At 39.7% G+C, this 14,846-nt stretch overlaps 1 pseudogene; it reads right to left on the bottom strand.

The window, feature by feature from the left end:
- Positions 1-13,537: 13,537 nt before the first annotated feature.
- On the bottom strand, positions 13,538-14,636 carry LOC150004335 (ELAV-like protein 1 pseudogene; annotated as a pseudogene).
- Between the last annotated feature and the right edge of the window lie 210 nt (positions 14,637-14,846).

Consider the following 14,846-nt stretch of genomic DNA (forward strand, 5'->3'; position numbering starts at 1 on the left):
CCCACACCAATAAGCAATTATCAGATGTCAGCTGGATGTCCCACGATTCAACTCAATTCTGACACTATCTATTGGAGGCAGCATCGGATACCACAGACTGAGAGCTCAGTCCCACAAGACTGCCAGTTGCAAGCTCAGGTTGTCATCGGTGCTTGTGAAAGACAGGCTATAGATTGAAGGTTCCAATGACCCACTCCATGGGTTTGATTAGTTTTCTAGAGTGGCTCACAGAACTTTATTTACTAGAGTGCTAGTTTACTAAACAAGGACATATAATTCAGAAGCAGCCCAATGGAAGTGATGTGTGGGGCAAGGCATGGAGGAGGGTGCAGAGCTTCCATGCCCTCGCAGTGAGCACCGCTCTCACCAAGTCTCTGCCAAATCAATCTGGAAACTCTCTGAAGCTGGTCCTTTTGGGTTTTTATGGATGCTTTATTACACAGGCATGATTGATTAAATCATTGATTGTATCATTCCAACCCAATAATCACATGGTTGTCTCCAGGGGGAACCAGCCCCCATCCTTAGATGGGATCAGATAGGCACCTTGTTATCATAACAAAAGACATTTTATACTCTCCTCATTTTGGAAGTTATAAAGGTTTTAGGAGCTCTGTGCCATAAAGGGGAATGAATCCAAATATATATTTCTTATTATAAATCACAACAGGGCAGAAGGCCAGGCATTTATTCCTCTGCTTCTTCCTCTGTCAGACCCTCTTACTCCAAAGACACATCTCCTGTAGGAAGGTCTCCTATAGCCACAGTTATTCTTTCCAGGTTCCATTCCTCTGCCTTTCTCAAGCTCCCTTACCCCTGCCCACACCTGTGTAAACAGATCTTTATTAGAATCTTAGCAAGTTTTCCATTCGAGTGGGCCACCTACCTGTTTCTTACAAGGACCCTGACTGACACTGTCTCCCCTAGTGGGTGGTGAAGCTTTGAAGCCTAGGCTTGAAAGATTTTAAGGTTAGGCTGCCATTCAACTGTGTAATCTAGCACAATAGCTGATGTTACGTAGCTCAAGTTAAATTTACATCCCTGAATTAATTAATGAGCAAATAAATGATTAAGACTTTGGGGAAAGAGGGGGTAGACAAGAAAGGCTTCAAGGAGCAGGTGATTGTTGAGCTAGGTTCAAAGACTGTTATGCAGGAACATTCCTTGCAAAGAAAATAGCTTGTGTAAAAGTACAAGGTGTGACAGTGTTTCGGGAACTACAAGTAATAATTATTCTGGAGCACAGAACATATTGGGCTCCCACATAAGCTTTCTTGGGTACAAATGATTCTGCTGCTATTGCAAAGTTTGAAATCACTGTCTTAGCCAAGCTTCTTACTTTATAGATAGAGAAAAATAATATCTAGTAAAGGATAAAGGAAACATCTGATAAAGAACTGTCTGAGTTCACTGTAAGCCCTTTGTAGCAGTGTTCATTTATGACAGGGCAGTTCAAGTCTCTTGATTCCATCTGCTACCATGAATATACTGAGCCCTAGAAAACCAAAGAATATGAGCCCCATAGAGGGAAAGCAGACAGACGTACCTCAGACCTCCAGGCAAGCACATTAATGAGGCCAAGCTCACTGCTTTGTCAGAAGCATTGCTTGCCAAATGGAATTGGCTGTGCGGGGAAGGCTCTAGTGGAGAGCCCTTGGGAGGTGAAGGACATTTTATTGCAACAAGCAGACACAATTAGGCCAGGATTCCATTGCTTAGGAGATCATGTTTGAAGGGGTGAGTCAGATGGTAGTCATGTCAAATACAGTTACTTGGTCTAGTCCTAAAGGTCCATGTCCTTGTCACAGTAGAATCACAAAAAGTTGGGAGTCCACTGTCTGAATGGCAGGAGAGAGCTCCCTGTAGGAAACCATGCATGACACTTATTATTTGTAACCACTTTCCTTCATGTGCTTGCTAGTACTACTAAGTCACTCCTTAGAGGGGGAAAAAAAACCAAAGTGGATGTCACTTAGCAATGTGGTAGTAGTGACCACATCTTCCTCTCTCCACCTTGTGTAAGTAGAAGTGTGTGGGTATAGCCAATGAGTGAATGAATGAATATCTGTGCCTCATCCATTTATCTTGTGCCTCAGCTATTTAGATAACTGGCAGAGGCAGATTTAACAGCAGATGCACCAGGTGCGAGCCCTGAGCCCGGACTTGTGAAGGGCCCCACAAAACCCCAACTTTATACTTTTTTCTAATAACACCAAGTTTGGTTTCATATGTGCAATTTTAATTACATATAAGTTTACAATCAATGGTAAAACCTGATAGTATGTTTATATTCACTTATTTTCATTATTTCATTACTACGCTGCATACTCTACACATACTATGCTGCATAGGCCCTGCGCGGCTGCACTAACACTCATCGGAGCAATAGAATCATATTTGCTACTTCGTACTTACAAAGGTTCTTCAGTGCAGACTTATAATATACACAAATACGCAGGGATGTAAATTAGTTTGTGGATATGTACTTGTTTCACTTACAGTTTTAAAAATATTTTTCTGTGCATACAAATAAATATTCAGGTAAGTTGAAATTATATTAAAATAAAATCTATTCCTATTGTTGAAATTATATTAAGATAAATTAATTCCTGTTGTTTACATCAGTGCCTGATTTTTCATAGTTTATGAATAATTTTTGAATTTTAATTATTCATTAATTTATCGCACTACAGTAGTCCCTCTATATCACGGTTCACTTATTGTGGCCTCACTGTGTCACGGAATTTTAAAAAATATTATATTTAATTATTTATCACGGATTTTTCACTATATCATGGGATTTTGTGGTACTATATACATATGTTGTTAAAGTTACGTAGGTTTAAGAGTGTAGAATATGTTTAAGAACATAAGTAGTGTTTACAAAAGTGTAGAAAAGGTTAATAAGGGAGTGGGAAAAGTTAATAAGGGACTGGGAATGGTTTATAAGTGTGTGGGAAGAGTTTATAAAGCCTTAAAAATATACAAATACTAAAATAAATGTAAGGTTCCTACTTTGCGGATTTTCATCTATTATGGGGGAGTCTAGAACGTAATACTCACAATAAGTGAGGGAATACTGTATAACGAAAAATCTCTTCTCTAGTATTCTAATCACTCAGACTATTAAATTTTATATATTTTTTTCATTGGTAGCTAGAAAAATGAAACAACATCAAAACTTTGTGATTATTATGCTATTATTAATTATATTATACATATATTATATTCAAAATTTATTGGAAATAAAACATTAATAGTACATAATATTTTTTATTTATTTAAAAATACAGTTAACATGTATTTTTATTTTCCCTGTCTCTCTCTTCTTTTTAAAAAAAATTTTTTATTATTAATTATGCTGTTACAGTTGTCCCAATTTCCTTCCCTCCTCCTGCTCCCTCCTCCCTCCAGTTGTCTCCCCCCTTAGTCCATATCCATTGGTCCTACATATAGTTCTTTTCAACATCTTCCTGTCTACTCCACTCCCTCCCACTATGCTTCCCAACTCCTGCACCTTCTCCCTCCCTCTCCCCTCTACTCCTCCCCGCTGACCTCCCCCCAATATGCTCCCCTTATCTATAATTCTTTTTCCCTTCTCATTGCCTACTCAGTTTGCCCTTGCCTCAGTTCCCTAGCTTCTGCTGTTGGTTGTTGTAATACAGTTTTCCTTTTAATGTTCATTGTCCTGATCCTCCTTCTTCTAAACAAGTCCCTTTAATATCTCATATAACAGTGGTTTGGACCTAACAAACTCCTTCAGTCTTACTTTGTCCTGGAAACACTTTCTCTGCCCTTCTATTCTGAATGAGAGCTTCTCTGGATAGAGTAATCGTGGTTGTAGGTTTTTGATTTTCATTACTTTGAATATTTCTTGCCAGTCCCTTCTTGCCTGTAAAGTCTCCTTTGAGAAATCCGCTGATAGTCTAATTGGGACCCCTTTATACATGATTCTTCTCTTCTCTCTTGCTGCTTTTAAGATTCTCTCTTTATCTTTAATTTTTGACATTTTGATGATAATGTGTCTTGGTGTGGTTCTCCCTGGGTCCAGTCTATCCGGAACTCTCTGTGCTTCTTGAACCTGTAAGTTCACCTCCTTCCCCAAGTTAGGGAAGTTCTGCTTCATTATTTTTTCACATAATTTTTCAATTTCTAATTCTTCTTCTTCACCCTCTGGCAATACGATAACCCGAATGTTCGTTCTTTTATAGCTGTCCTACAGGTTTCTGAGTCTCTCGTCGTATTCCTCACTCTTCGTTTCCTCTTTCTGCACTGGTTGACTGTTTGTTCCCTCCCTGTGTTTCGATTTGTTGATTTGATCCATGGCTTTCCCTTCCTCACCACTTGTCTTGTATGTATTTTTGTTCGTTTCAGCAGGGCTAGCCTCTATTCCTTCCCAGTCTTGATTCAGCTCCGCTGTTAGGTCTGTAAGCTGTCTTATAACTATGGCTGTAAACTGAGCTTCCGAAAGATTCGCTATTTGTTCCTCGGTCAAGGCTTTTATTTGTTTTTTTGTTAGCTGTGTGATTGGTATTTCAATAATTAATTCTGCCATTCTGACCATTTTGTTTATCTTTCCCTCTTGGGTGGAGCACTGCCACACCTCCTACATTGTATTAGGCGGAGCCCCGTGTGCTTGTCACAACCTGGCGACCTTTCTCACCGCCCTGTGGCACTTTGAGTGGGGGTGGGGGTCCCAGATGGATTTCCGCTGTTACTCTCCACTGGCAAACAGGGCCGCCTCCCAGTGGGGTCTGCCCTCTCCACTGTTGGAATTGCGAGCTGAAGGATTCGGTCTGCAGCCGGGGCGGCCCCCAGGAGCCTCTCTCCTCCCCCCAAACACAGGCGTCTGCTCACCAGGTCCTGCCGTTCACCGCTGGCAGCTGCCAGCACAGTTCGATCTTTCTCAGCCACGGGTTCCCACTTCCTACCCCTTCGGATGAGCACCACTTGTTTATGACTGCATACGTTGGACTTCCATGTAGCTTTATTTTCAGGAACTTATTATTTTTAGTTTTGTATTAACTGTAATCCTTCTTAGTTGTAGAGGGAGACAGAGCGTGTCAGTCTATGCCTCCATCTTAGCCGGAAGTCCTCTCTTTTTTTTAAGGGGCCCAATGTTTTCTTCTGTGCCTGGGGCCTCAACTGACCTTATTCCACCTCTGATAACTGGTTGCTATGGACTAAATGTTTGTGTTCCCCCTAAATTGATGTTGAAACCCTAGCCCCCAATGTCATAGTATTTGGAATTTCAGCCTTTGGGAGATGATTAGGGTTAATGAGGACACAAGGGTAGGCCCTCACGATGGGATTCGTGTTTTTTTAGAAAGAGACACCAAAGAACTTCCTCTCTTTCTTTCTTACCACATGCAATAAACAAAAGGTCATATGAGCACACAGCAAGAAGGTGACCTCTCTGCAAGCCAGGAGGTGTTCTCAACCAAACCTGACCATGCTGGCACCCTGAGTGCAGGTTTTTAGTCTGAGAACTGTGAAAAAATAAATTTCTGTTGGCTATGCCACCCAGTTTATGGTATTTTGCTAGGGCAACCTGAGCTGACTATCCACATTATTTTTGATGCTACTGTTAAAGAAATAAAATGACTTTCAGTTGCCAAGAAGAGACACCTAGAATCATTTTAAGACTGAGATTTGGTGAAAAAGTTTGCCATGCTAGCAATATTCACTGAGAAATTTTGCCATGTAAGCATTAAAAATATTTTTTTATTATCATAATTTATTTTTATTTTATTTATTTCATCACCATTTATCCTCCTATACCTTCTTATACTTCTACCCACCCACCCCACAACCTCCACACTGTGTCCATGCCCATGAGTTCCTTTTCTTTTTTGCTTGATCTCTCTACCCTCCACCATGGCCCCCAAAGCTGTCAGCCTGTTCTCTATGAGTCTGTTCCTATTTTTCTTGTTAGCTCAGTTTGTTCATTAGATTACCCCTAATGGTACTTCTCTTCCTCTGACTGTCTTACTTCACTTAGCATAATGTTCTCCAGGTCCATCCATGCTGTTACAAAAGGTAAAATTATGTTATTTTTTATGACTGAATAGGAGTCCATTGTGTATGTACCATGGCTGTTTTATCCACTCCTCCACCAATGGACACTGCTGGACATTTGGGCTGCTTCCAGATCTTGGCTATTGTAAATAATGCTGCAATGAACATAGGAGGGCATATGTTCTTTCAAATAATTTTTCAGGTTTCTTTGGATAAATTACCATAAATGGAACGCTGGGTCATAAGGCAGTTCCACTTTTAATTCTTTGAGGTAACTCCATACTGCTTTCCACAGTGGTTGCACCAATCTGCCTTCCCACCAACAGTGCAGAAGGGTTCCCCTTTTTCCACATCCTCACCAGCACTTGTTGTTTGTTGCTTTACTGATGATGGCCATCCCGACAGGTGTGAGTTGACATCTTCTTGTGGTTTTAATTTGCATTTTTCTGATGTTTAGTGACATTAAGCACCTTTTCCTACATCTATTGGCCATCTGTATCTACTTCTGTAGAAAAGTATATACATATTCATACTAAGTAGAATAAAGACTTTGATAGCATCAATTCAAGTCATGTTTTGACACTAAATAATTTTATTAAAAACTTATAAAAGCATCATGGCTGGGTGGCTCAGTTGCCTGGAACATTGTCCCATACACCAAAATGTCGTGGATTCAGTTCCTAACCAGGACGCATATGGGAGACAATCAATTGATGTTTCTCTTTTTCTCTCCCTTCCTCTCTCTAAAATTAATAAATATATTCTCAGGTGAGGATAAAAAAAGCTTATAAAAGCTTTTGATTTTTAGAACTTTTTGGATTTAAAATTGAGAATAAAGAACTTCTGATCCTGCATAAATAATAACTACATTTTTTCATGCTTATGCTATGTTACGCTGCACTAAACTATTTACGTATATTAGCTTATTTAATCTTTAAAGGAGATAGGCAACTATTCATAGATGCGTTCTATCCATGTTGAAAAGTAGTCCTAGAGACCTTTGTAACGGGCCTTCAAACGCATAGTTGGTCACATTTTAGCGACTCTTCCACACTGCCCCCTGCTGTATGGACAGAGAAGCAGAGAAGGTTGGTTGCCATGAGGTGGAGAAGGCTGAAGAAAACACAAAGACAAAACATGGCAAACGAGGAAATGCTTTTTATTTTCAGTATACTAGGTTTAGCCCTTCCTGAGGTTTTGCTTCTTTCCTGGGTTGTAATACACCCTGTTTCTTTGATAAACTCTTAACTTTTGCTTAATCTGGCTTAAGAGGATTTCTATCACTTGTGAACAAAGTTCCAACCAATTCTATGTGTGGCAGACATCATTTAGCCAATTTTGATAGGTGAGGATATTGAACTTCAGAAAAATTAGGAGACCTAACATTAAAAAAAATCATTAAAATCAAACAAAAAGCCCCTTCATGATCAGTAGTCAAGGTAGTTCTCAAACCAAGATTGTCTACCTGATGAACTCTTTCTAATACATTATGTTGCCTTTTACTCAATAAGAATATTTTTCCCATTGATTAGCTGAATGTTATATTTGATTAAAGGTTTCCTGAAGCAGTGTTATAAGTTTAGGAAAAATGCTTTCAGTGCAGAAGCAGTAAACATAGTAGAATGACACTTAGGAATGTGAAAAGTTTCATTATACGTTGAACTAAGAGAATAGACCAAAGTGAATGGGTTGTAATTTTCAGGGTTTGTGTGTGTTGGACAGGGCACAGAGGCTAAAAAGAAATGCAAGAGTGGGGCTCTTTGTTAGTGTGAACTGTATCCTCCCAGATGGCCATTAGCTCAAGGCCATTTCCATAATAAATGGTGACAACGTCGCCGATTGCTCCTAGGGTAAGCATACATCTTCTGTGGGTGCTATAGGTTTTAGCTCCTCTTTTGCAACATGAATTATTTGTATTTCTCTGGGCTATATTACACAATATACTACCCAATTCATTACTTGAGAGCATTTAGCAGGCAAGCCACAGAACACACATTTCATTACTGTAATTGTCCTACAGCCAGAAGAAATGAACTTCAATGCCCATTAAGGTACTCTGACACAGGTAGACTCTGGTTCTGTTTGTCTTCAGAGATGGCTAAGGGATGGTCATCCCTCAGATGGAAATTTTAACCAAGTTTTATACCTGTGCTCAGCAGACAAAGCTTTATTAAAGACTTTAGTTTAATTCTACAGGTATTATCTTATTAGAAAAGATTGGTTAAGGAGTGTACTTGTACAACATGGTATAAGAAAAAAAAAGTATGTTTTCTTAAAAGCATCCCTAGTCTAAGCAGGACTCAGGATTCAGTCCAGACTTGGCTATAAACCAACTGTGTGAACCTAAGTTACTTAAATTATCTGGGACTTTGTTTCCTGGCCTAGAAAATAAACAGATTAGAAAGATGATTTTAAATGTTCCTCCAAAATTCTGAACTTGAAATTTTTAGAGTTCTTTAAATTCTTTAAGTGTAAACAATTTGGTACAGTTAGTGGGAAACAGCACAGAACTTAGACAAAATTAATTAACTCTGGGCATAAGTGAAGTCAGTGAATTTCTCAACGAGTCAGTTTTCTCAAATAGAAACTCTTGGGATAATAATTTCAAGATAGTAGAACTATTATGTGAAGCTAATTAGAAAAGAACTGTTAAAATGTTAGAAATTTTAAGAGATTTTTGCTGTTGACTTTATTTTAAATAATGCTTCACCTTTATGACTGCCATCTAGTGGCCAATAGAATAATTACACAACACAGATTCTTTTAGTTGGGCTCCCAAAATCCGTGACAAACGTGTAGCATAAATGGGATTTAAGAATACAGCTTCAGTCGGTTCCCCACATCAGTAAATGCCAGTCATAATCTGAATTATTTTATTTTAATGTTCAAATATAAGTATCTTATTAGGAGTATTAGACATTTGTTGACTTTTTAGCTAGTCAACTTTCTTTAAATAATGGTGCAAGATGTCTTTGGGGGAAATTACTTTTCTCTGGTGGATCTACACTGAGAAGGTAATACAAGCTGGAATCTGGGTCTTGAACAGGGTGACTACAAGAAAGTGTCTGGATATGCCTGCCGAAATCTCTCTTGCTACTTGGACCCACAAGATTACTTGTTACTTCTTGGTTGTGCCTCAGTCTCCAGTTTTCCCGTTAGGTTTTTATGTGACCCATATCTTTTTAATCAAAATCTTCATTTAATGTAAGTGAAGCAGATTTAATTGTTATTTGAAGCCCAAGGGCCTTAACTTATATATTAAGAGTAGAGCACACCATTGTAATATTAGTAACAAAACAATGCCCATAAGACATTCCACTTATCGCTCTTCCTATAGGCCATGGGCCAGGCTAAATTTTTACCATGTACTATTTATTTAATAAGTACAAACATTGTTTGAGCTATACCACAAATCCCCACTTTAAAGATAATGAAAGTCAAGTTGAAATAAGTGAAGTAACTCGCCTAAGCTAACTCAGTAAATAAAAGGCAGAGCCAAGGGTAGCCCCAGACATTTTAGTGACCAGGAGAAAGAATATCAAGGCCATTTTTTCCCCTAGTAATTTGTAATTTGGACATTGCATTTCTTTGGATACAATCTAGGAATATTAGTAGCTGCATCACATTGTGTGCTTAACTGAATTTGTTAGCTAAAACCCTACGTTGTCTTTTATCCTAATTGCTGTCAAGCACTTTCCTGTCATTGAATCTGGCATGGTCCTTCCGCCTTGAAAGAGAACATGAAACATCTAGTACAGAGAAGAGTCAGGAGGAAAGCATTTTCCCCTGTCCTGTGACTCTCACTTTGTCCTTGGAGTCATTCTGATTCATACTGGCATAGTGTCATAGTCATGCCAAATCTGGTACCCAGGAGTGACTGAGACCAAACAGATATTCCAATGGCACACAGACAAACTCCAGTTTCTTTAGTTTCTCTTACTACATATAAAACGGGACAAAAAATAAATAAAAATAATTTAATTATCTACTGATAGCAAAACAAAACAAAGACAAGAAATCCCCAAGAGGAAATGTAAGAAGACTGAATCCAAAATCTTACAGAGTTTTTGTAATGGAGTTTGTGATTGCTAACTCTATTAAAATGGATCCTGTTCTACATTGGATCCTGTCTGATGGTCTGTGAAGAAAGTGACACTTTTTAAACTCTGAGGCTTTTCCTTCTTCTCTTGTCATTAAGAACAGAGATTATGGCCATAAAGGTCTTTAGGAGAAGACAGAATAAATGTATTTATTTATTGAACAGATATATTTAAAATTTATTTTATTTTATTGTCGTTCGATTACAGTTGTTGATTGAACTATAAAAAATGTCTGACTAAATAAGGAAAGACCTCAAATCATTTTCAGAACCCAGCCACTCTGGGTACCCCCTTGACTGCACAGCAATCCCTCTGCCTCCAGTTCTCGCTGCCTACTGGCAGCACCCAGTGCCCGGGAAACACTCTCATGCCATCCTGCAGGAAAGGCTCTGACTATGGGAGCATAAAAATAGCTGCAGAGACGTTTCTCTATGCAAAGCCAATTGGTTCCTACAGGAATTGAAACCTGATGCCAGGCTCATTAGCGCAGGCCTGTGAGTAACTGAGCCAACTGGGCATTCTGGTATTCCTGCTCCACTGAGTGAAGTGATTCTCTTGAGGCCTGAAAACCCTGACTGTGTCCTCCTCAGAACTCAGTAACCTTCAGGGGAAGATCTGTGGGAGGCGGCAGTCATCCAAAATCTATGGAGCAGGAGGTAAAATTGTCACCATTCATTTGGAGCCAGCAAGGAGTGGATAATAAACCCCAGAGGACTTGCTTTAACATTGACTCCATGACCTAAAACCCATTAGCTTGACCACCTTTTGTTCTCAGTAGCAGCCTTTGCAAGTCAGTGATGAACATGGGGTTTCAGGGTGTTTGTACCTCTCCTAAGTATAGAACTTGCCACAGAGCCTGTTAGGAAGAGTTGCTTTTCTCTTACTTTTTGGACAATAACCACCACCACCACCACCACCACCTCCAACACTACCAAAAAAAAAAAAAAAGGGTAATGAAGAAAAAACTGCTTTTTGTTGTGACTTACTAAATGTTTCCTGGTCTCCAAACTGCTTACACACTTCAAACAATGTAATTGGGGCACGTTCTGCCCAAAAGAGTATATAGGGGCTAAGAGTATCAGCTTCAATCAGAAGGATCCTTTGTAACTGCGTGGTTTTGAGCAAGTTATTTCAATTCCCTGAGTCCAGAGTTCTCATCATTAAGTAGAAATACTGATATCCCCACCTGTAAGATTGTTGGGAATATTTAAACAAGATAATGTATATATAGTTCTTAGCACAAAACTTAAACTACTAAATGCTCAGTAAATTTAAATATTACTATTACTAAAGGACTAACGAATATACATAACCCTAGTGTTACAGAGCCCCTGGGCTGCTCCAATTGAAAACAAACCCACGGGCTCTTTAGTTAGGGGTCCGATTGCCCGCCGCCAAAATTACAACTCTGAACATTATATTTGAGTGAAAAGAAAAATTGTTCATTTAACAGTTACACATATCTTTGCCTCCCCTCTACCAAACCTAACCAGTTGTTTTTTTTTGGGGGGGGGGGGCGGTCAGAAACGCCGTTTCCCTACTTCCTAGGCACAGTTCAGCTTTACCAGCAGCTGCCAATCACTCAATCTGATTGGCGAGGTCCTTTCTGTGCTGTGGTGCCCTCCAGCTCTCAATGCAGGACTGCCTGGATTCTCAGCCTCCTTGAGAACTGTCTTCTTTCTGTAAACCGCATGGATCTCCTCTCCTTCTCCAGAGCACCTCTGCAAACACTCACCAGTGAGGGAGACAGCCCCAGAGCGTGCCCCCAAGCGTGCCCCCCCTAAAGTGTTCACAGCTGCCTATATTTCCCTGACTGCATCCTCTGACGCAGTGGGTGTTGCCAATAGTTCTGACCATTCACAGAACCCCACATAGGCTCTGTGTGCTTTCCATACCATCACCTGGTTCAAGACTCCTCCCATCCACCTGAGGCTTTGGATGCATTAAAGCAATTTACATAATGAAAGACACCGGCCATCAGCCTCAGGCATGTAGAGGCATTCTGAAAGCTGCTTCCTTCTCCCCATCCCCCAGCCACAAACTCCGGGGATTTTTGGACTCCCCTGTTTCTGTAACACTAGTGCAGCTTAGGTGATTAACAAAATGTTAGGGCAATATTTGTAACTATGAAGCACTATTCTAATGTAAGGTCTGAATAGTATCAGCATATGCCTTAGCAATGAAGCTTTTAGTGCCATTATGGTCCAGTAAGAGATGAGTCAGAAGGAAAACTAGGTCACACAGCAGATGGCTTTCCCAAGCATGTGACCTTCTCAGTCTTGAAAATCAGCCCACGCACTGATTGGCTAAAATCCTTGGGTATTTTTAAAAATTACTATCAAGTATTTTCCTCTCTTTCCATCTTTGCTAAAAGATATGACCTTTCTTTTTTAAAACACAGAATACTCCAAGGAAAACATTAAAAGGAGAAAGTTAAACTCTAAGCCTTTGAGCTTATCTTCCCCTGCAGTCATTTCCATTCCTGCTCTCTGCATGTCAATCTGGTCCCAAAATCCCCTTTCTTCAGTTTCCCTTTGGACATCTACAAGTGGCCTAGCTGTTCAAGAACTCGACTGAAAACTCATAATTCTTGAACCCAATGACAAGGAAAGCTGTGTCTTTCAGAATGATGAAAGATCTGCTTTTCTTTCCTGATTGTTTTCATTTGCTGTTTTGGGTCCCTCTTGTTGGACACTGTGTACAACAGTTAATGAGCAGTACTAACTGACAGGTCTGGTGGGCAGCAAAACAGGCCAGAACTGACGAAGAGGCACTGCTTCAGATGGCCTAAGTAATTAGGGAGTATTAGATCATGTTTTGGATTCTCTTTGAATGTGTCTGATTTAATAAAATATTCAATTGTTTTTCAAGGATGCAAATAATTTATGGCACCATAGACTTCTACTTCAGCAGTTTCCAAAGCATGGTTTGTGCCTCTCTTGGGGTTCCTGAGACTCTGGAGTTCCCCGAAGCCAAAAAGCAAAACAAAACAAAACAAAACAAAAAACCTGTCATAATAATGCCAGGATATTTTGGGACATTCTTTATTGGTGGACATTTGCAGTAATGGCGCAAAAGCAATAGTGAGCAAAACTGTGAATCAACATAGTGGCATCTGACTCTATTTTTTACTTGCCATTGTGTTTTTCAACACCTCACACTGACAGTAAAACAAGAAAATGTCTGTTTCGTTTAAAGATGCCTTAAAGTAGGAGGTAAAAAACATTAGTTTTATTAAGTCTAGTCTTTTGAGTACATGGAATACCATTTTTACTTAAAAGAATGATTGTCAACTTATGGTTATTAAGAGTCAGATATTTGGCAGTTGATTTATTTAAAAATTGAATAAAATGAACCTGTCACTTGAAGGAAAACAAGTCACAGTATTTGTTACCAGTGGTGAAAATTAAACTTTCAAATGAAATTAGAATTTTTAAAAACTTGGCTTCACCACTGCAGTTTCAACTTCCTAATATGTGAAGACTTTTCTGATTAGACAGGTAGTGGTATTAACAAATATGACTCCTTAGAATAGTATCATAAAAATCTGTAACCATTTGGAAAACTTGCATAACTCAGTGAAACAATACTCTCCAAATGACCAAAGCATGGTGCTAAAAATGGTTTCTAACTCCCCATTGCAGCCAACCTGTAAGAAACTACCTTTCAACAAATTTTGATATAGTTTCAAAGAATATTTAAATTACCTCAGAGACTATTAAAACACACCTTCCTTTTCCAATCTCACATCTGTGTGAGATAGGATTTTCTTCATATATGGGATTTTTATTTTATTTTTTTTCATGCAGATACCTTTATAATGGGGACAGGGACATGGAAACAAAATGATTCTGAGTGCAGTCTTCTGGCGAGATCAGTCTGGCTGCCCAGTGCTTCCCACAGCATGTGGCTACCCAGCCAGTGGGGTTTTAACAGCTTTCAAAGGCCCAGGGCCATGGTGGGAAGAGGCTGGTAGGTAGGTGAGAGCCGTGCCCTCCTGACCCACCTCAATCTCTGTGCCTGGTGATGCACAGGACCTCCGAACCATCTCGCTGGAGAGTGGTACAGCTGGGAGAGCAGGGCCGTGTTTTTGTTCTGGTTGGGACTGGCCGCGAACTTCACTGTAATGGGCTCGGAGGAACCTGGGGCTTTATGACCCTTGAAACTGGTAATTGCCTCTTCTGCTTCCGAACGTTTCTCAAACCGGATAAACGCAACCCCTCTGGACAAACCGGTTGTCTGGTCCACAAGGATCCGGAAGTTGATGATTCGCCCGAACCGAGAGAACATGTCCTCCATGTCCTTCTGGGTCATGTTCTTGGGGAGCCCGCTGATGTACAAGTTGGCGTCTTTGATGACCTCTGAGCTTGGGCGAGCATATGACACCTTAATAGTTTGGACTGGAGCCGCAGGCCATTCAGCGTGTTCACTGCGCTCTCTGCATCCTTTGCAGTCACGTACGTAGTTCACAAAGCCATAGCCCAGGCTGTGTCCTGTGACTTTATCCTGAATAAGTTTAGTTTATCCCAAATACTTTAGCAAAAACATTATTAACAAACTGACAAACAGGCAGATACAAGAATCCAGCTGTCTTCTATTAAGCAAAACGCAAAAGACATTTGCAAAAATCTAGAACAATGCCAAATTTGTAACCACATATATCTTTTTTTTATATAAATATGTTATTTATGCTAACATGTAATGTTTTTATGATATACTTTAATATAT

This window comes from Furipterus horrens, unplaced genomic scaffold (genome assembly GCF_987537825.1).
Source record: "Furipterus horrens unplaced genomic scaffold, mFurHor1.1.pri manual_scaffold_7, whole genome shotgun sequence".
NCBI lineage: Eukaryota > Metazoa > Chordata > Mammalia > Chiroptera > Furipteridae > Furipterus > Furipterus horrens.